This window comes from Cervus elaphus, chromosome 9 (assembly GCF_910594005.1).
Source record: "Cervus elaphus chromosome 9, mCerEla1.1, whole genome shotgun sequence".
NCBI classification, from domain to species: Eukaryota; Metazoa; Chordata; class Mammalia; order Artiodactyla; family Cervidae; genus Cervus; species Cervus elaphus.
This window is the reverse complement of record NC_057823.1, coordinates 52,700,559-52,721,127: the sequence shown is the minus strand read 5'-3', so window position 1 is coordinate 52,721,127 and position 20,569 is coordinate 52,700,559. Positions and strand designations below refer to the sequence as shown.

The following is a 20,569-nucleotide window of genomic DNA, read 5'->3' as shown; positions in this document are numbered from 1 at the left end:
AGTTGAAGGAGTTAGGTTTCCTGACTTCAGACTATACTACAAAGCTAGAGTCATAAAAACAATATGGTACTTGCACAAAAACAGAAATATAGACCAATGGAACAGGATAGAGAGCCCAGAAATAAATCTAAGCTACTATGGTCAATTAATCTATGACAAAGGAAACAAAAATATACAATGGAGGAAACAGAGCCTCTTCAATAAGTGGTCCTGGGAAAACTGGACAGCTACTTGTAAAACAATGAAATAAATTTTTTTAAACACCATACACAGAAATAAACTCAAAATAGATTAAAGACCTAAACATAAGACCAGATACTATAAACCTTAGAGGAAAACAGTCAGAATGCTCTATGACATAAAACACAGCAATGTCTTTTGCATCTGACTCTGAAAGTAATGGAAATAAAAACAAAAATAAACAAATAGGGCCTAATTAAACTCAAAAGCTTTTGCACAGAAAAGCAAACCATAAACAAAGTGAAAAGACAGCCCACAGAATGGGAGAAAATATTTGCCAATGATGTGACCAACAGGGATTAATCTCCAAAATATACAAACAACTCATGTACCTCAACATCAAAGAAACAAACAACCTAATCAAAAAACAGGCAGAAGACCTAAATAGACATTTTTCCAAAGAAGACATACAGATGGCCAACAGGCACATGAAAAGATGCTCAACACTGCTACTTATCAAAGAATGCAAATCAAAACTATATATCACCTCACATCAGTCAGCATGGTCATCATCTAAAAATCTATGAACAACAGATCCTGGAGAGGGTGTGGAGAAAAGGGAAGCTCCCCTACACTGTTGGTGGGAACGTACACTGGTGCGGCCACTATGGAGAACAGTACAAAGGTTCCTTAAAAAACTAAAAACAGAGCTACTATATGATTCAGCAATTCCACTCCTGGGCACATATCTGGAGAAAACCATGGTTTGAAAGGATTTGTTGTTGTTTAGTTACTAAGTCATGTCTGACTCTTGCAATCCCATGTCTTAATACATGCACCCATATGTTCACTGCAGCACTGTTTACAACAGCCAAGACATGGAAGCAACTTCAATGTCCATCAACAAATGAATAGATAAAGAAGATGTGGTACATACGTACAATGGAATATTACTCAACCATAAAAACAATAATGTCATTTGCAGCAACAAAGATGGACCCGGAGATTATCATAACTAAGTGAAGTAAGTCAGACAGACAAAGACAAATATCATATGATAATGCTTATATGCAGAATCTTAAAAAAAGATGATACAAATGAACTTATTTATAAAACAGAAACAGACTTACAGACTTAGAGAACAAATTTATGGTAACTGAAGGGGAAACATGAGTTTGGGATTGACATATACACACTATATTTAAAATAGATAACCAACAAGGGCCTACTGTATAGCACAGGGAACGCCACTCAACCTAAATGGGAAAAAAATCTGAAAAAGAACAGATACCTGTATATGAGTAACTGAATCACTTTGCTATACAACTGAAACTAACACAACAGTATAAATCAACTATAATCCAATTTAAAATAAAAACTTTTTAAAAAGACTGCGTTGAATAGTATCTGATGATCCCACTCAAGACATGCTCAAAGTCACAGGATTTTCACACATTCAACCATAAAATGAGAAGAGTAGAAACTATTCTTTCAGAAAGTGGCCCATGGAGATAACAAAGACCTCAGCAAAGTAGAGATGAAGGAAAGAACAGTTTTTCAAAGTTGTTATTTTTTAAATGACAAGATACCTGTCACTGACCTTGCAGGCAGTAGGGCGGAGAATGTTCCTCTGGAAAAACCGAGCAGCCCCAAGGGGAAAAATATATTGATAATGATACTCAAGAGTCCAAAGAAATGACTCACCCAGTCATTCCACAATAAAGTCCATGCACAGAGAACTTGCTAATCGACTTTTTATTGCCTCATAAATAAATGAATGAACAAGGATTATCAAGACATTTGCAGAAAGCCTGCAACATAAAAGAGCATAACAAAACAGAAAAAAGAAAAAGAAAGCAAACCCAAATGTCCAAAAAAACCAAAACAATAAATTATGGTGTATCTATATAATAGTTTCTTTGCACTTATTTTCAATTTGCTTTCTAAGCATGATATAATATTAAGTGTAAGAAAAATGCAATAGCACGATCCTGATTTTCTTTAAAATAAATATTAATAAATGGATCAATGTTACAGAATGACGTATTCTACAAGAGACCCACACAGTAGTCGCCTAATTTAATAGAAAGGTACCACTGCAACTCAGAAAGTAAAAATTAGTCTTTTCAATAAATAGTGCCAACTATTCTTATGGGAGAAAAAAAATGATCTCCATCCTTATAAACCATGAATAATTCACACTACACCATGGACTTTTATATAAAAGCTAAAGCAATCATACCTTTAGAACAAAGTTTATAATATATTCATGACTCAGGCAGTATTTACCTTATGACCTAGCAACTCTTCTCTTAGAAATATACTGAAGTAAAATGAGTGCATAAGCACACCAAAGATATATGCAAGAATCGTCAGTGACTTCCCTGGTAGTCCAGTGGTTAAGATTCTGCACCTCCAATACCTGGGTGCGGGTGCTATCTCTGGTCAGGGAACTAAAGATCCCCTATGCTGTGTGATACAGACAAAAAAATAAAAAAGGTCAAAGCAGCTTGATTTATTATAGCCCCAAACTGGAAACTATCCAAATGTTCATCAACAGCAGAACAGAAAGATTACAATATAGTCTATCAAATAGAAACTGCCCAGCAATAAGGGAAGAATGATAACTATCTGCAGCAACATGGATGAGTCAAACAGACAATGATCAATGAGAGAACCCAGACTTCATATTGCTAAGATTCCATTTATATGAGGTTGAAGAACAGCCAAAACGTATCTACAGATATTGACTGGAGGAGGCACAGGAGGTGACTTCTGGGATAATGGAGATGTTCCCCATCTTAAGCTGAGTCATGATTACATGGAATACTCCTGGAGTTGTACATAAGATTTTCATGCTTTAAGTGTACAGCAACAGTAGACATAAAATTTGGCTAGATGAAAAAAAAAAAACACACATTTATAGTGGTTTTCCCTGGGTGCTAGAATTACAGGCAATTGTTATTTATTCTGTATTTTAAAAAAATCCCACAGTCAGAAAAAAAATTGTTTTCTTAGTGCTTTTTGGTCTTTTCATGCTACCCACCTATTTCTTTTTTTTTTTTTAATAGCTAGAATGCCTCTGTAGACCTTCTGTCTCCTTCTAGTACTCTAATTTCCCTTCCTATTACTAAAAATTCTCCTTTATGGATAAACTACTTTATATCTGCTCATCACTGCTTTTTACAGTGATTTTTGTAATTGTGATTTTTTTTTTGGGCGGGGCAGTGGGGGTGGGGCGCGCTTCCCTGGTAGCTCAGTCGGTAAAGCATCTGCCTACAATGCAGGAGACCTGGGTTCAATCCCTGGGTCGGGAAGATCCTCTGGAGAAGGAAATGGCACCCCACTCCAGTGTTCTTGCCTGGAAAATACCATGGACTGAGGAGTCTGGTAGGCTACAGTCCATGGGGTCGCAAAGAGTCAGACACGACTGAGCAACTTCACTTTCACTTTTATACCACGAGGTATACAGGATCTTAGTTCCCAACCAGGGATCAAATCTGTGCCGCCTGCAGTATAAGCTCAGAGTCTTAACCACTGAACAGCCAGGGAAGTCCCATGATTCTTTTCTTCACAAGACACCACAGTTCCTTAAGCTGTTTAAATGTTTTCTTCTGCTTCAAACTGAGAAGTCACTTGGCTAAGTAACAAACTTGGGGATAAAAAAAATTTTTCTAGGTTACATAGAGACTTTCCCCACCTTGGAACTATTCTTATATTCAAAACCAGAAGTTATGCTTATCCCTCTCTCTTTATATATCCTTTTTGGGAATTTACAAAATTGCAAAGTTTGAAAACATGAAAGCTGATCTTATTCTAAAGACCTCCCCTGTGTCTTTTTTGAACTCCCTAATTAGCTGGCCTTTTAATAGGATCTTTGTGAATAGATTATTTTGTATTCTAGGTTCCTCAGGTTTTTTTTGATTCTCATACCCATAATTTTGGGTATGACTGTGCTAAAAAAAAAGCTTTAGAATTACTAGTTCTGTGCTGCTCTACCATCTCAGGTTTATAGTTTTCGTTAAATTTCAGTGTTGACATTTCAGTTGTTTATCCCATTCACAGTCATCTGGCCATTCTAAAAAAAGTAGAGGCAACGGGTCAGGGGAGTCAGATAAGGTTTCTAAGAAGAAGTGACGATCACACTGAGAATTAGGCAGAAAGAGGAATTCAGATTACTCAAACCTCACATTCTTGTCAGAGGTAACACTGGCAGAAAGAGGAATTCAGATTACTCAAAGCTCACATTCTTGTCAGAGGTAACACTCAAAAACAACCTTGCTAAGAGTAAACTTTCAGGATCATTGCAGCTTCTTTTTCTATTATTTTTATAACTTTTTCTAGTTATTCTTTATATCTTTTAATAGGATTCATGTAATTTTGTTTGCTTGGCAGATAACTATTGGCAAAACCGATCATTTGTTTATTCAACATTAAGTACTTACTACCTGAGAGGCCCAGTAATAAGGATATCAGAGGACGAATTCTAGCTGGCTTGCTCTTCCTCTTCAGTACCTCTGATAATAAAATTCTTTTCCTTTTGTTGGTTACTGCCTCAGACAGAAAAATCTGGAAGTTCACTAAATTTCAAGGGTATGGTGTGGGTGGTTTGGCTAAACAGACCAGACACTTTGCCTGGTTCAGAGGGCAGTTATCTCAAAGAGTTACTCCAGTTTACTGAAACTCAGGTACAAGTAGAGAATGACCCTGCCAACAGAGGAAGTGGGCCACATAGTGTGAACCTGCTGTGGGCCAAGAAAAGAAGCAACAACATCAAATCTGAACCCCAAAGCCACAAGAACAGGCATTCCATAGCCACATGCCTTCATCTAGGAAGAACCTACTCCTGACATGCAAGCTTCACACTGGGGCCCTGGGGAACAGCAACAGCAAGGGTTCAGGTCTACTAAATTTTTTTTTTTTGGCCTGCTGCATGGTTTGTGGGATCTTAGTTCCTGGACCAGGGATTGAACCTGTGGCCTCCTCAGTGAAAGCACAGAGTATTAATTAACCACTGGACCACCAGGGAATTCCCAGGATTCACTTCTAAAAGGTGGCAGTGACATTTACAATAACAGAGCAACACCAGGAGACTCTGACAGTTGATACTATGACATAGACAAGATCTTTGTTTTTATGACTTCCTCACTATGGGTAACACATTTGGCTGTGTTACCATTTCCTAAGTTGCTTTCTTTGGGGAACAGGGCGGGAAGGAGACAACCTGCTGTTTTATTCATTACTGTCTAAATACTGATTCTGGTATCAATCTCCAAATATTATTAACCACCCCTACTTCATTCACAATCTTTTGTTTGCCAGAGAGTTAACCAGGCCTGGAGCTGTCCTCACATAATCAATGAATGAATAAACCAGAGCATGCTTTTTGTATCAGCATTTTGGCTTGTGGCTTTAGAGTAGTAGCCTCTCAGTGGAATGCACAATGACACAGAGCTCAGAAATGGGCTCTTCACTGAACAAGGGCCTCAAAATGCACAAGGGAGGCAAAAAAATAATAGTGGATCATCCACCCCTGGAGGCCCTGTTCTGAAGTAATGAAGAATTTCACAGACTATCTTGTTTTCCCTTCTTACAAAGGCTATAAAAACTATTTATTGCTTATATAACTGAGTTACACATGAAACCAAAAAAATCTACAAACTATTTAGTAACATGGCTTGCTAAAGCCACTCAGGTAATTGCTTTAAACCACTATCCCCAACATTAAACTAACACAAAGATGTAAGCATTCTCCATTTGTCCTGATATATTAGATGAAGAACAATGAAGTCTGAAAAGTCATACACATGTTAATAATTCACAGTAGTTCAATATTATTTGAAAACATGGCCATAGCCAATCTCATCTCCCTCCAACAATAAACTTGCAGCCTTGGAGACTGTGAGAATCCAGAGAAGTTCCCCTAAACACAGGAAAACACATCATCTGCTAAAATCTCATTGCATAAAGCTTTCTATACAGAATCTCTGGCTGGATCCTAGGCCTGTCACTCTCTAAGGAATAAGATATATAACCTTTATTAAACAGTCCTCAAAAAAAAAAAAAAAAGCTTCCTGAATTATTCAACCATCAAAAAGAATGAAACAATGCTATTTGCAGCAACATGGATGGACCTAGAGATTACCATACTAAGTGAAGCAAATCAGAAGAGAAAGACAAATACCATATGCTATCACTTACATGTGGAATATAAAAGACAACACAAGTCAACATATCTACGAAACATAAACAGACTCACAGATACAGAGAACTGACTTGTGGTTGCCAATGAGGAGGGGGAGTAGGGGAGGAAAGGACTGGAAGTCTGGGATTAGCAGAGGCAAACTTTTATGTATGTGATGGATGAACAACAAGGTCCTACTAAACAGCACAGGGAACTATATTCAATATCCTGTGACAAATTATGAGGGAAAAGAATAGGAATAGAATACATATGTATGACCGAGTCAGTCTGCTGAACAGCAGAAATTGACACAGCATTGTAAATCAACTATACCTCAATAAAATTTAAAAAGAGAAATGCAAATGCAAAAACAACAAAAATTGCTATCTGAAAATATCTACCAACAGCTAAAATAGTGTATCCTGAACCATCCAGGCATCAGAATCCCATTCCTCTCTAATGTTTGGAGGAAACACCCTTTCTTTTACAGAGAATTCATTCTTTTTCCTTATAAATTCTTCAATAAAGACTGATTTTTAAGTGCAACTTCAAATAATAAAGTCTATTTTATGAACCAGAAGTTCCACCTTTAGGATTTATCCTACAGGTATAGACTAGTGCCAGTATGCCAAAAAAAAAAAAAAAGCCCACACAATTTTATACCACAAACACAAATATTTACTATAACATTTGTTTACAACTATATAACATATGATAGATAAAAGACATACAAATACATATACGATATTTGTTTGTTGTTGTTTAGTCACTAAGTCGTGTCCAACTCTTCTTCTGTCCATGATATTTCCCAGGCAAGAATACTGGAGTGGGTTGCCATTTCCTTCTCCAGGGGATCTTCTCCACCCAGGGACTGAACCTGCATCTCCTGCATTGGCAGGCAGATTCTTTGCCACCACAAACACAAATATTTATTATAACATTTACTTATAATAACTATATAACATATATATAAAATACATACACAGACATAAATGATATGTAACATCCTAAAGGTCCACCAATATGGGGACAGTTAAGCCATGGAATTTCCAAACCACAGAACTGCTATTTGACCCTTAAGAAGAATGAGGTAGAATTACATGCACTGATAATGGAAAAGTGCCAACACAGTGAAAAAAGCAAATTACAATACAAAGCATTCTTACTATCCCATTTGGGCTTAAAAATAAAGCTCTATTTCTAGACCTGAATAGGTTACAGTTATATTAGTGAATATAATTATTCATTAAACTGTACCTTTTTTGTCATACACACTTTTCTACACAGTTGGCCCTCTGTATCTGCAGGTTTCACAACCTTGGATTCAACCAACAGCAAATTAAAAATATTCAGAAAAAAAAAAATCTCAGAGAGTTCCAGAAAGGAAAACTTGAATGGCAACCATTTATAAAGCATTTACAATGTGTTAGGTATTACAAATAATCCAGAGATGATTTAAAGCATTCAGAGGATATGCATGCTGCTGCTGCTGCTGCTAAGTCGCTTCAGTCATGTCTGATTCTGTGTGACCCCCATAGACAGCAGTCCACCAGGCTCCCCCGTCCCTGGAATTCTCCAGGCAAGAATACTGGAGTGGGTTGCCATTTCCCCCTCCAATGCATGAAAGTGAAAAGTGAAAGTGAAGTCGCCCAGTCGTGTCCAACTCTTTCTCGACCCCATGGACTGCAGCCTACCAGGCTCCTCCGTCCATGGGATCTTCCAGGCAGAGTACTGGAGTGGGGTGCCATTGCCTTCTCTGGAGGATATGCATAGATTATATGCAAATACTATGTCATTTTATCTAAGAGATTTGAACATCCATATAATTTTGGTGAGAAGGTCTTGGAACTAGAGAGGTGACTATACATGCTAAAAAATGGAAATTATCTTTAGGTAAAGTCTATTTCATAGCTTTTAGGAGAACCCAGGTGGTGCAGTAGTAAAGAATCCTCCTGCCAATGCAGGAGACATAAGAGACTCAGGTTCAATCCCTGGGCCAGGAAAATCCCCTGGAAGAGGGAATCGCTACCCACTCCAGTATTCTTGTCTGGACAGTTCCATGGACAGAGGAACCTGGCAGGCTATAGCTCAGAAGGTAGCGAAGAGTCAGACACGACTGAGCAGGCACACAACCTATTTCTTAACTTATTGAGCAGGAAAGCCACGCTTCTTGGTGCTTCCAACAACTATCCAACTACTACTCAGAATATGTTTTGTTCCAGCTTCAGGGCAGGATCCACAGCTGCGAACAGACCCATAGATTCCAGGGGAACCTCACCAAGGGCTCCTTCTCCAGCCTTTATTAATCATGGATGGCTCTCTGCAGAAACCACAGGACACCTGAATGCAGGACAGACTACTGCCTTCAGCTTCTGGAAGGACTCCTCAAAGGTGGATCTCACTCAGCCCCTTGTCTGACAGCCCCCAAAACGTCAGCAATTCCCCCCACCTCTCACTATCCCCTTGGGAACGCCAATGTCCAGCTTCATCCGACCACAAGTTCAGGGACTCTGGTCAGTACCCAACTAATGCAGCTATCTGAAAGCCATGGGGAAGTGAAGACTGGCTCCTCCTCAGACAGTCTGGGATCTCTGAATTACATCTAGTCACTGGGATGTATAGGACGGCATTGTCACTCTGCAACTTCAAACAGCCAGTCCTCAAAGTGACAATGGACAGAAAATGAGTTCAGCAAGAGGGAGGGTAGAAGCGAAAGCAGCAGTGAACAGAAGGAAAAGTAAAAGGGAAGAAAGCCGTTAACAGAGAAAGTGAGTTGAGGAGATGAAAAGACAGGTTAGAGCAGGCAGAGAGAAAAAAGGGAGGAACCCTGCCCCCCGCCAACCTGAGAGGACACACCAGAAAGGCACAGGTCCATCCCTCCCAACAAGCTGACAAGGCCACTTCCCAGGCCAGGTCCCCCACCAGCACAGCCCCTGAAAGATGGCTCTGCCTTCCCCCCTCCCAGAGCATTAGACTAGGCTTTGTGGGAAAGTTGAAATCTTGATAGCTTAGAAAGAGGCCCCTACAGCTTCATGTGTTGGTAATTTAACTAAGCACTCCTGGTTCCTGCCGGCTACCAGGCTGGCCCTGGCTTGCTTCATCATTAAAGCAAGCTCTCCTGACCCTCTGCAGGAGCCGCAGCTCTGTCAGCACCGTAGGGCAGCCTCAAAGGACAAAAGTGAATTTCACTGCACACCAGCAAGTACCAGTCACACCTGCCACGTGGTCACCCCAAGGACCAGACAACCCAGGGCAGTGCACTCCTTCCTCCTTTCTTTTCTTCATTTTCATAGAATTTTTAAAATAGGCATTACAGACAAAAAAGGTTACACAAAACAGAGGCTAGATGCTAACTTCAGAGTTCTGTCATTAGTTACATCCACCAAGAGCAACTGTATGTTAATATATAGAAGCCAAGGAGACCAAAGGAGTATGAGGCAGTGACTGATTAATTAAAACCAAAACAAGAAAACCAAACTGCATCCACCCTGAGCAAAATTTTGAGTTTTCCAAGTGCACACTTGCACAGAAAGAGCAATAGAACACAGCATCAATAAAGTTACATCCTTGGCAGAGGGCCTAGAATTTACTGATGATATAGCATACAGGTTCACCACCACCCAGGCCTCCTTTTGGCAAACCTCCTGTCAAAACACCAGTGGTTTCAACTGACTGCATGCATTTCTCTTTAGTTCCTAGACCCTTCATTCTGCTGTCTTCCTGGTATCACAGAGCCACTTGGAGTTTCAGGAGGTGGGATTCAAGGGGCCCTCTCTGAAACTTGGCTACCCTCAAACCACCCCTATTACCTGTCTACTGCCACCTGAAAAAATTCACAGTGAGTCATATCTTTGGATGAAGGCAGTATTTTTCCAAGTGGGATATGTGGCACAGTTTGGGGAATGTGGACAATTTTAACAGTTATGCTTTTTAATATTTGCCTTCTATTTGTGTCAGATGATAGCTGTTTCCAATTTAAGTCAATCATAGTTTCCCCTTTAAATAACTTCTGGAGTCTTTTTTTAAATGGCACGCTTTAAAGAAAAAATGTTAACAGTACTGATGGCAAAGAGATAAGACAAAAATCACGCAGGTGGAATACAAATAAACTGTCCCACTCCAGTATTCTTGCCTGGAAAATCCCATGAACAGAGGAGCCTGGCAGGCTACAGGCCATGGGGTTGCAAAAGAGTCAGACTCGACAGAGTGACTAAACAGCAATAACAGCCATCACTGGTGTTTCTACTGCCACCATCACATATCAAGATTTGCCAAGGTTTAGTTCCACTAAGTCAGCAGAACCAGAAGGATGCAAAAACTGCATCAGGGATTGAAGAATCACAATCTTAGTGAGAGTGTTGCAGAAGAAAGGCTGGGGGTGGGGGAAGGAGGGACACGGGGTCTGGGGTCTATGGGAAGCTAGCAAGCATCAGGAAAGCAGTAAAAACAGGCTTAAAGATAAGGACTCATGAGCTAGGCACTTTCCTACAGAAGTCCAGTACCACATCTTGTACCCACATGATCCTACCCAAGGTCCCAAAGCTGAAAGCTCACAGGTGAAGTACTGAGGTCAGAAGCCAGGTACCATTTCCCAGGTCTTTTTCATCCCAAAGAACGTTGCAACTCAACAGCCCCCAGCCCTACTTTTTCGTGAACACTGGCCACGGGGTCAGATGGGTTTCAGTCGTGATCTACACTATTTTCCGGGCCAATTCTCTTGACACTAATGACTCTTTAGCACAAATCAGAGAAGTAATAAAGGGCATCTGTGAATAAGGCATTACTCTCTAATGAGTAAATTCAGGTAAATCAAACCCTCTTCTCACCATGATTACTAAGACTCCCTTATATCATTTACTTGCATCATCACAATAAACTGAATATCACAATAAAGCAGCTCAAACAAGTTTTTTGGCTTCCCAGTGCAGATAAAAGTTATGTATTCACTACACTATAGTCTGAGGGTGCAAAAGCATTACATCTAAAAAAACAATGTACACACCTTAATGTACCTCTGATGTTGGGAAAGACTGAAGGCAGGAGAAGGGGACAACAGAGGATGAGATGGTTGGATGGCATCATTGACTCATTGAACATGAGTTTGAGAAAGTTCTGAGAGTTGGTGATGGACAGGGAGGCTTGGCGTGCTGCAGTCCACGGGGTCACAAAGAGTTGGACACAACTGAGTGACTGAACTGAACGCACCCAATTTAAAAATATTTTAATGCTGAAAAATGCTAACAAACACCCAAGCATTCAGCAAACTGTAATCTCTTTGCTGGTGAAGGTTTGAAGTATTGTGAGAATTACTAAAATGTGACACAGACAAAGTGAACAACTGCTGTTGAAAAACGACATCGATAGATATAGGGTTGCCACAAACCTTCAATCTGTAATAATCGCAGTATATGCAAAGCACAACAGAGCAAAGTACAATAAAGTGAGCGAGGCCTATTGAGAAATGGAGTGCTTCCTGCCCCATTAGTAAACAGGGCTATCACCATCATTAACAATTCGATTGTAGCCCTCTACCGTGAGCCTGAGCCGGGCAGCCCCAAGGGAACTCAGGAAGGCGAATGCCTGCCATCCAGCCTCCCTCACACTACAGCCTCTTCCTACTGTGAGAGTAAGCCCTGACGAACTGAGGATATTCATTCACGTGACACTGGCCTGATAGCTGAGGTGTATATCAAAGGAATGATTTCAGTTAGCCCAGCTTCTCACATCTTCCACATACAGAAAATAGATAAATTCCTTAACTTGGGTTATCTGGTTTTCTTTAAATAACAATAACCTTTTGATGTTCAGACTACCTGCCTTTTGTTGCAAAATTTCTATATAACCTGGCTCCCCTTCTTATCTCCTTGGAGCAATTTTCTCAGGATTACTTCCGAAGCTGTCTTCTGGGCTTAAAAGTCCTCAAAATTCCCACAGAATAACACTCAACTTTAAGTTGTGAATGTTTTTTAAGTCGACACTATAATTGAAAGGTTCAGAAAAATAGACACTATCCCTTATTCTGGCAAAGATGTAAAGACTTGCTGCCCACAGAGACTGGATTCAAAGCATTTATCTCTCTTGCTTTAGAAGGGAGGGCCCATTCAGTTTCCCAGCTCTGATTCTGAGGCCCAAATAAGTACTAATATTCCACACACCACAGTGAAAGTCGCTCAGTCGTGTCCAACTCCTTGCAACCCCATGGACCTCACAGTCCATGGAATTCTCCAGGCCAGAATACTGTAGTGGGTAGCTGTTCCCTTCTCCAGGGGATCTTCCCAACCCAGGGATCGAACCCAGGTCTCCCACATTGCAGGCGGATTCTGCAATAATATTCCACATGTGCCTCTGAAAAACTACAAAAGTAGTCATTCTAAGTTCCCAAGATGGTGTGAACCTTTTTGGTCGGAGCCTGGAGGGTGAACTCATGCCCGATCCCCTTGCTTCTAAACTGCTGGGTTTTAATTGCTGACTCCCATTTTACAGGCAAGTCAATAAGTAGCCTTGGTCAAGTGTGAGGAGGTTGGAGGCCTAGAACACAGCTTTCGATTCAGCATGAGAAAAACCGGAAGCCTCTCCAGTCAGCAACTTCCCTCATGTGATAACTATGCCACAAGTCTAAGAGATGGATGTTGTAATTCTGTAGGGTCCCTAGATGCTTCTGCAAGCATCTGAATCCCTACCTGACCAAGGACTGGCAGAGAGACATAGTAGGAGAGGGGAATTTTAAAAGGTGACTATTTCACTCCTCATTCAATTTAGTGAGCATTATTGCTCTCTTCAGTCTCTGAAGAGCTTAATAACTAACTCCTTCTGGGTTGAAAGGATACTGGATCAAAAGCCCAAGAGGCTCCTAGGTTTACTCCAGGCACTCTAAACCAGCTGGATAAAATGTAAAACAGTCTGAACTTATTTACATATGAAATGCAAACATGAACTTACCCTTAGGCCTCCAGATAACACTATTGGTTTACTGGTGACCAAACCCAAATATACCAGGAAACAAATAAAAAAGCCTTAGGGTGCTCAATGAAGCTTTTATAAAAATTCAGAATGTCCACCTCTTTTTTTTATTTCATGGTATCTGAAAAAAAATACCATTCATCCAACAATTAAAATATTTGCTTTAGAGGAGCTCAAATTTCAATAAATGTCCTATGAATACTCCTTCAGAATCTCTGTGAAGAGAGCACTGCCCATTACCCCCATTTCAAGGGCGAGGAATGTTTCCAGCCAGGAAAGAAGGGCCTGCTGTTGAGTGACAAAGGCACAAGCCTAGAAGGTTCCATGGGGGTCTCTGGCTCATACCCTAGCCCTGCCTCTCATGTGGGCCCAGTTTCCCTTAAAGGAGGTTATTTCTGTTCTTCAACAGAACAACCAGCCCTGGTGTTTATCATAGCCTATGTTTAGGGAAACACTATTTTTTCTTCCTATCGAAGTCTTAAATTCTCTACCAGTGGGAAACTTGTGGAGGTAGCAAGGGTGAATGAAAGCGGAAAATTTCCCAAAACTCTTGGCCTACTTAATTGTCCTGACAACACATAGTTATGAAACCGTTGGGTGTCGTCCCAGGGGCCTCCAAAGAGCTCCCAGTCTTTTATGCCTCAGCACAGAAAAGAATTCAGCAAGAGGCAAAGTGACAAATGAGATTTACTAGAACAAGATGCTTGTAAGGTTTACAAGCAGGTAGGCAAGTGTTGCACTGCCCTGAGTACTCAGTGGATTACATTTTTATAATCAGAGAAAGAGAGGGGTGGGGGAGAAGATCTTTGTCTTTCTTGAGTAGTGTCACACTTCCATGATCAGTTCTTCCCTCAGGTAGAGCAGGCATGTTTCCTTGTCCCTGTTTGATCAGGCCAGGACTGTCAGAGCACTTTGGAAAAGTTATTCAGGTCTCAGTACAATGCGGGTGGGTCTTTCATTTTGAAAAGCCACCTTCCCATAAATGATTGTTTTTGTGTACACAGAGCACATCCTGAGGGTCATTAACTTGATGACACCACTGGGTAGGTTGTAGGCCTTATTCTCTACTATTGTTTTATTGCTTGGGGGGCACTGTGCAGTGAACATGTCTTAGGGGCCAAAGAGTATGTTTTAGGGATCATTAACTCACTGAGCTCACTGGGTAGGAGGTAGGTCTCACGCCACCACTGCTTTATTGTCTGGGGGCATGTCTTGTGCTTCTGTCGCATGGTTTTGTTGCTAAGCAGGTTAGATTTGATTTTATTGTTAAGCCAACCAATCTGGCTTTGATGCTAAGCGACTTGTTTTGCTTTATGAGTCAAGCAAGCGCACATGGTCTCAGAATCTTCCCATTATTTTCTTCAGTGATCATTAGTCTTACTGTAGTTTCCCAAAGCCCCCTGAAGTTCCCTATCTATAATTCCCTAACCAGGTTTCTAAGCTAACTATTTGCTTATCCTCGTGCTTGCTTGTGTGTGTGCTCAGTCCGACTCTTTTCGATCCCATGGATTGCGGCCACCAGGCTCCTCTGTCCATGGAATTTTCCAGGCAGGAATACCGAAGTGAGTTGCCATTTCCTACTCCAGGGGATTATCCTACTCTATCCCTATTAATTATCGTGTTTGGAGGGTGGGGGGACCGTTTACAAAGAAAGCATGATTATCTCGCCATTTCAAATATTTCCAAAGAGATTTACAAAGTTGATAACAATTTTTTAAAAATGTGGCCCAGAAATCTAGATTCTTAATATTATGGAGCTCCTGGAGAGCCCAATAAAAAACACTAACAAATCCTACCAATGAAAAAGCACACAAGGGGAAAAACTCTTCGGGTTAGTAGAAATATGCTGTAAACACACATTGCTCAATGCTCAAATGGCCTGTCTTAAGATGTCATTTACAGAGAATGTTGCTGCTGATCTGACTGGAAGTTCGCTTTCCCCAGGTGCCACCACTCTGGATTTGTCCTCCCTTGGGTGCTGTGCTGGTTTCTCCATTTATGCACAAAGCTTGCCAAGTTCTTGGCAATTCCCTCAACTGCCTTTTACTGTACAGGATCCCTGGAGGTTCAATTCTGTTTTCTGGAGTCAAACAAATACAAAACAAGTTGGTGAGAAGTTTCAGATATTTCACTTCCTCCAGAAAAAAGAAGTGTGTGGAAGATTCAATATAAAAGGGACAGCTGTTTGTTGTTGTTTTTTTTTTTAATTTTTTTCCCCACAGGATCAATAAATTTCAGAGTTGGAAAAAATTGTACATCACTCAATCATTCCTCTTCAATAATCAAAATGTCTTCTTCTCATTTCTCAAGAATTTAAGACAAAAATGGCCAATTAACACTTATGCAGCATTACCTGGAAAGCCCACAAACTCAAAGTAGTAGGTAGGAAGGGGGTAATCTGTTCTACAATTAACAAAGAGCATGGAACTCCTTTCAGCTTCCCCAATGCCCCCATATTCATGTTTTGGGCACTAATAATCCTTCAAGAACTTCTGTGCCATTAAATCTCCTATCAATCACTCAGACCTTGGGTTTCACCCTAGGTATAAGAGGTATTGTAGAACACTCTGAAACCTCTAAAGGGTAAGCGCTGTGGTCAATACAACCTCAATGCATATGGAGGAAGGCAAACCCCGTAAACAGTCATAACTGACCGGGTCAAATGAGATAAGAGAAGGCAGCTGGGTGCTTCTTTTCCCTAAGAAGGAATTTTTTTAAAAATCTAGGATAATTGGCACCTGGCTGCCTACGCCCCTATCCCTGTCTCCTACAAACATTTCCGAAGCAAGGTTTCCAGAATCCCAACAGATTATAGTTCCAGGCGTTGTCATCTCTTTTTTCAGGCTGTCACAACAGCCTCCTCAGTCTCCCCATACCAGTGTTCCCGCTACCGCAATCCAGCCGACGCTTCAACGGCTCCCACCCACAAACCCTCAGCTGAGTACTCAAAAGAGTTTTTCCAAATGGGCCCTAACTTAACTTTCCAAACTTCTCCTCCGCCCCCCAAACCGCCCTAGGACTCAATCCAGTAAAGTCTTTCCTTTATTTCCAGCTCAAGGTCTCTTTCCCAGAGGTCCCTTTTACCTCCCCCTACTCTTCCAACCCCCACAGCTGCCGGAGATTAGCCCCGTCCCTTGGGGCTCCGCTCAGATTTCACTCCCCCCAGCAGGTCTATTCACATTTCTATCAACCGCACTCAACAGGATTGAAACATCTTTTCTGAACACCTCTGGTCCCAGCTCCCGCCCGGCCTCGCTCCCCCAGCAGGCTCGGTTCTGATCACGGAGTGGGTCGCCCGCAGCGCTCTAGAAATCGCAGCTCAAGGCGGAGACGCGGACGCCTCCCGCAGACGTCCCTCGAGACCGGGTGTGGCGAGCCTAGCTCTCAGTCAGCCGACTCCTCTCTACGCGGAGCCCCTTAGTCCTCCGCCCAGAGGCCCCAGCAGGCAGTGCGGGATCTTCCCAGCCTCAGCCAGCCGCGCTGCGACCGGACCCGGAGGAGCAGCCGCGAAGCGCCGGGGTGTGTATCAGGCCGGCTGCAACCGCTCCGCCGGCTCCCGGCCTCTCCCCCAGCTCTGCGCGTTTCCCGGCCCGAGTCCGCCCGTCGCGCCCGGGAGCCCGTCGCTCTCCCAGCGCCCTCTGGGGAGCTCGGGGGTGCGCAAAAGCCCAGAAGGGCTCTGCCCGTGCCTAACCCCCTCCCTGGTCCCAGCTTGGCTGGGCCCGGGTCCACCGCGGGCCTCACCTCTCCTCTTTACGAACCCGCTGAGCACTGGTTCGGCCGGGACCCGCTGGAACCTGACGAGACCGCACAAGTGGCGCCGCACCTGCCAAGGAGCGAGTGAGGAGACTGGGCTCGCCTGACGTCACGACCTCCCCGAGAGCCGCGAATGCGGAGTCACCTGATCACCCTGGCAACGCGCGCGGGGCGGGGCGAGGCGGGGGGCGGCGTCACAGCGCGAGCCCCGCCCCCAGCAGCGAGGCCTGGAGGCGCCACCCGGAGCGCTCCCGAGCGGCTGGTGGAAACTTGAGGTCCGGCTCCGGCCGTCCGCCTCTGGCCTTCAAGTAGGCGTGGATAAGTGGCCATGGATCCCCGAGACTCCAAAAGGCAGCCACCTCAGGCTGGATCGGTGCTCCGAGACTCCAGATGTTACCCCCTCGCCGTCAAGGCAAGTGCCTGGCGTCAGGGCCTGTGTCCTCACCGAACCCGTAAGGGATTCAGTGCAAGGCGTGCTGCAGGCTTCGCTTGTGGGCTGCTTCTCTCCGCGTCTTCTCCTTCTAGAGCCAACTAGGTTCGAGGGTTTGCTTCGAGAACTGTACATGAGAGGACTAGGGCTGAGGCTGATAACTGGATTGCTCTCTGGCAACTTTACCCATAAGCCTCACAACAAGTAGTGCAGCCTTTGCTGGAGAATATAATAAGACTTCATTCACTCAGGATGAAGAACAGGCTGTAGCCCAGCCCAGTCCTCCTGTCCTGCAGCCCTCCTCTGCCAACAGAAAGAGAAAGCATTGAATCACTCCGAGAGCAAAGTTTAGCAGAAGCCTGAAAGTCCTAGTTGAAGTCCGATTTGTTTTCAGTTTAGAAATTGATTTTCCCTTCAGTTTCCTCCCCTAGCTCACTATGATGGTATGCCTACATCTCTGTGACTTTCCAGTCACTAGACATAGACCATCAGTTTTAAAATGAAAATGTAAGATCCTGTGGAGGTCCTGGTTTGAGATCCATTGCTTATTCTATCCCTTTACTTCTTTCTGAGTTCCATCTAAGTTTTACTCTCCTACTCCCTGCACCACTATGGAAGTTTTATGTATGTTGTCCTTCCTTCTTAGAGTATGGGATTTTAAACCAAAAAGTTATTTTATAAATAACTTCTAGTGAGCATCTTTGCCTGGCAATAGGTGCTTAAGGCACAATCCTTGAAGATTAAAAGTTTATGAGTGGTGCATCTCATATCCAAGTACCACCTGTACTGTTTACTTAATAGTTTTGTTTCAAGTGACACTTGTTTATTTTTATACATTTAAAAAAGAAACTAGCATATCAATGGGGGTGGGGGGTGGGAAGACAGCTGTGAAAGAGAAGAATCATGGCTCCAGACAGAATTGTACTAAAAGGAGAGAGATTTAAAACATGAGCCCAGGTTCCAAAGGGCAGAAATTAGGAGGCAGGAAGATGGTGGGAGCAGGGCAGGGGCAGCCAGACCTGGGGTGGCTGGTTGGTCTGAGGAGCGGAGCTCCAAGTGCAGGTTAGGGATGTGTGGGGGAAGAGCTGGGTTGGAATGAGGTTTGAGGGATGCAGTAGAGGGGAGAAGTCTGGGAGCGGAGAGAATGGAGAAGGAATCTAGAGAAAGGAGAAGGAGCAGTGGTTTCGGGAGGGACTACTGAAAGGAAGGGTGTGCTAACAGCATTAAGGAAAGGGAGATTACAAAAATGAGGACTGCAAGGAAGGAGGAGGAGTGAGAAGAACCGGATGGAGGCCCTACGGGAAAGCTCAGAGCCTCTGAGGCTGTAATGTGGGCAGAACAAGGTGAGATGAGGGTGGGGGCAGGACTAACTGCCTTGGAAGACAGGGCAGCTGGACATATAGGGCCATGCCGTGGGAGAAGAATGGTGTTTTCAGTAAGGTCCTTGGCCACTCCCATTTTACTGAGTTGTTTGGGGGTGATGGCAATAAGGAGTTCATGATCTGAGCCACAGTCAGCTCCCGGTCTTGTTTTTGCTGACTCTAGAGCTTCTCCATCTTTGGCTACAAATAATATAATCAATCTGATTCCGGTATTGACCATCTGGTGATGTCCATGTATAGAGTCTTCTCTTGTGTTGTTGGAAGAGGGTGTTTGCTATAACCAGTTCGTTCTCTTGGCAAAGCTCTGTTAGCATTTGCCTTGCTTCATTCTATACTCAAAGGCCAAATTTGCCTGTTACTCCAGGTATTTCTTGACTTCTGACTTTTGCATTCCAGTCCCCTATAATGAAAAGGACACCTTTTTTTGGGTGTTAGTTCTAGAAGGTCTTGTAGGTCTTCATAGAATCGTTCAACTTCAGCTTCTTCAGCATTACTGGTCAAGGCATAGACTTGGATTACTGTGATATTGAATGGTTTGCCTTGAAAACGAACAGAGATCATTTTGTCATTTTTGAGATTGCATCCAAGTACTGCATTTGTTGTACTTGACTCTTTTGTTGACTATGATGGTTATTCCATTTCTTCTAAGGGATTCTTGCCCACAGTAGTAGATATAATGGTCATCTTAGTTAAATTTACCCATTTCAGTCCATTTTAGTTTGCAGATTCCTAAAATGTTGATATTCACTCTTGCCATCTCCATACAGTCAGCAAAAACAAGACCAGGAGCTGACTGTGGCTTGGATCATAAACTCCTTATTGCCAAATTCAGACTTAAATTGAAGAAAGTAGGGAAAACCACTAGACCATTCAGGTATGACCTAAACCAAATCCCTTATGATTATACAGTGGAAGTGACAAATAGATTCAAGGGATTAGATCTGATAGACAGAGTGCCTGAAGAACTATGGACAGAGGTTCATGACACTGTACAGGAGGCAATGATCAAGACCATCCCCAAGAAAAAGAAACGCAAAAAGGAAAAATGGTTGTCTGAGAGGCCTTAAAATAGCTGTGAATAGAAGAGAAGCAAAAGGCAAAGGAGAAAAGAAAAGATATAACCATTTGAATGCAGAGTTCCGAAGAATAGCAAGGAGAGATAAGAAAGCCTTCCTCAGTGATCAGTGCAAAGAAATAGAGGAAAACAACAGAATGGGAAAGACTAGAGATCTCTTCAAGAATATTAGAGCTACCAAGGGAACATTTCATGCAAAGATGGGCACAATAAAGGACAGAAACGGTATGGACCTAACAGAAGTAGATGACATTAAGGAGAGGTGGCAAGAATACACAGAAGAACTATTAAAAAAAGATCTTTATGACCCAGATAATCACAGTGGTGTGATCACTCACCTAGAGCCAGACATCCTGGAATGAGAAGGCAAGTGGGCCTTAGGAAGCATCACTATGAACAAAGCTAGTGGAGGTGATGGAATTCCAGTTGAGCTATTTCAAATCCTAAAAGATGATGCTGTGAAAGTGCTACACCTCAATATGTCAGCAAATTTGGAAAACTCAGCAGTGGCCACAGGACTGCAAAAGGTCAGTTTTCATTTCAATCCCAAAGAAAGGCAAAGCCAAAGAACATTCAGAACTTTGCTCACATGCTAGCAAAGTAAT

The 20,569-nt window shown here is 42.6% G+C and overlaps 1 protein-coding gene across 1 annotated transcript in view; it reads right to left on the bottom strand.

The window, feature by feature from the left end:
- The window catches only part of CYSTM1 (cysteine rich transmembrane module containing 1), a 55,814-nt gene extending 38,575 nt beyond the window's left edge, over positions 1-17,239 (bottom strand). The window contains exon 1 of the mRNA XM_043912950.1: positions 17,148-17,239. The gene's annotated coding sequence lies outside the window, so the exon portion shown is untranslated. The remainder of the gene's footprint in view (positions 1-17,147) is intronic.
- Between the last annotated feature and the right edge of the window lie 3,330 nt (positions 17,240-20,569).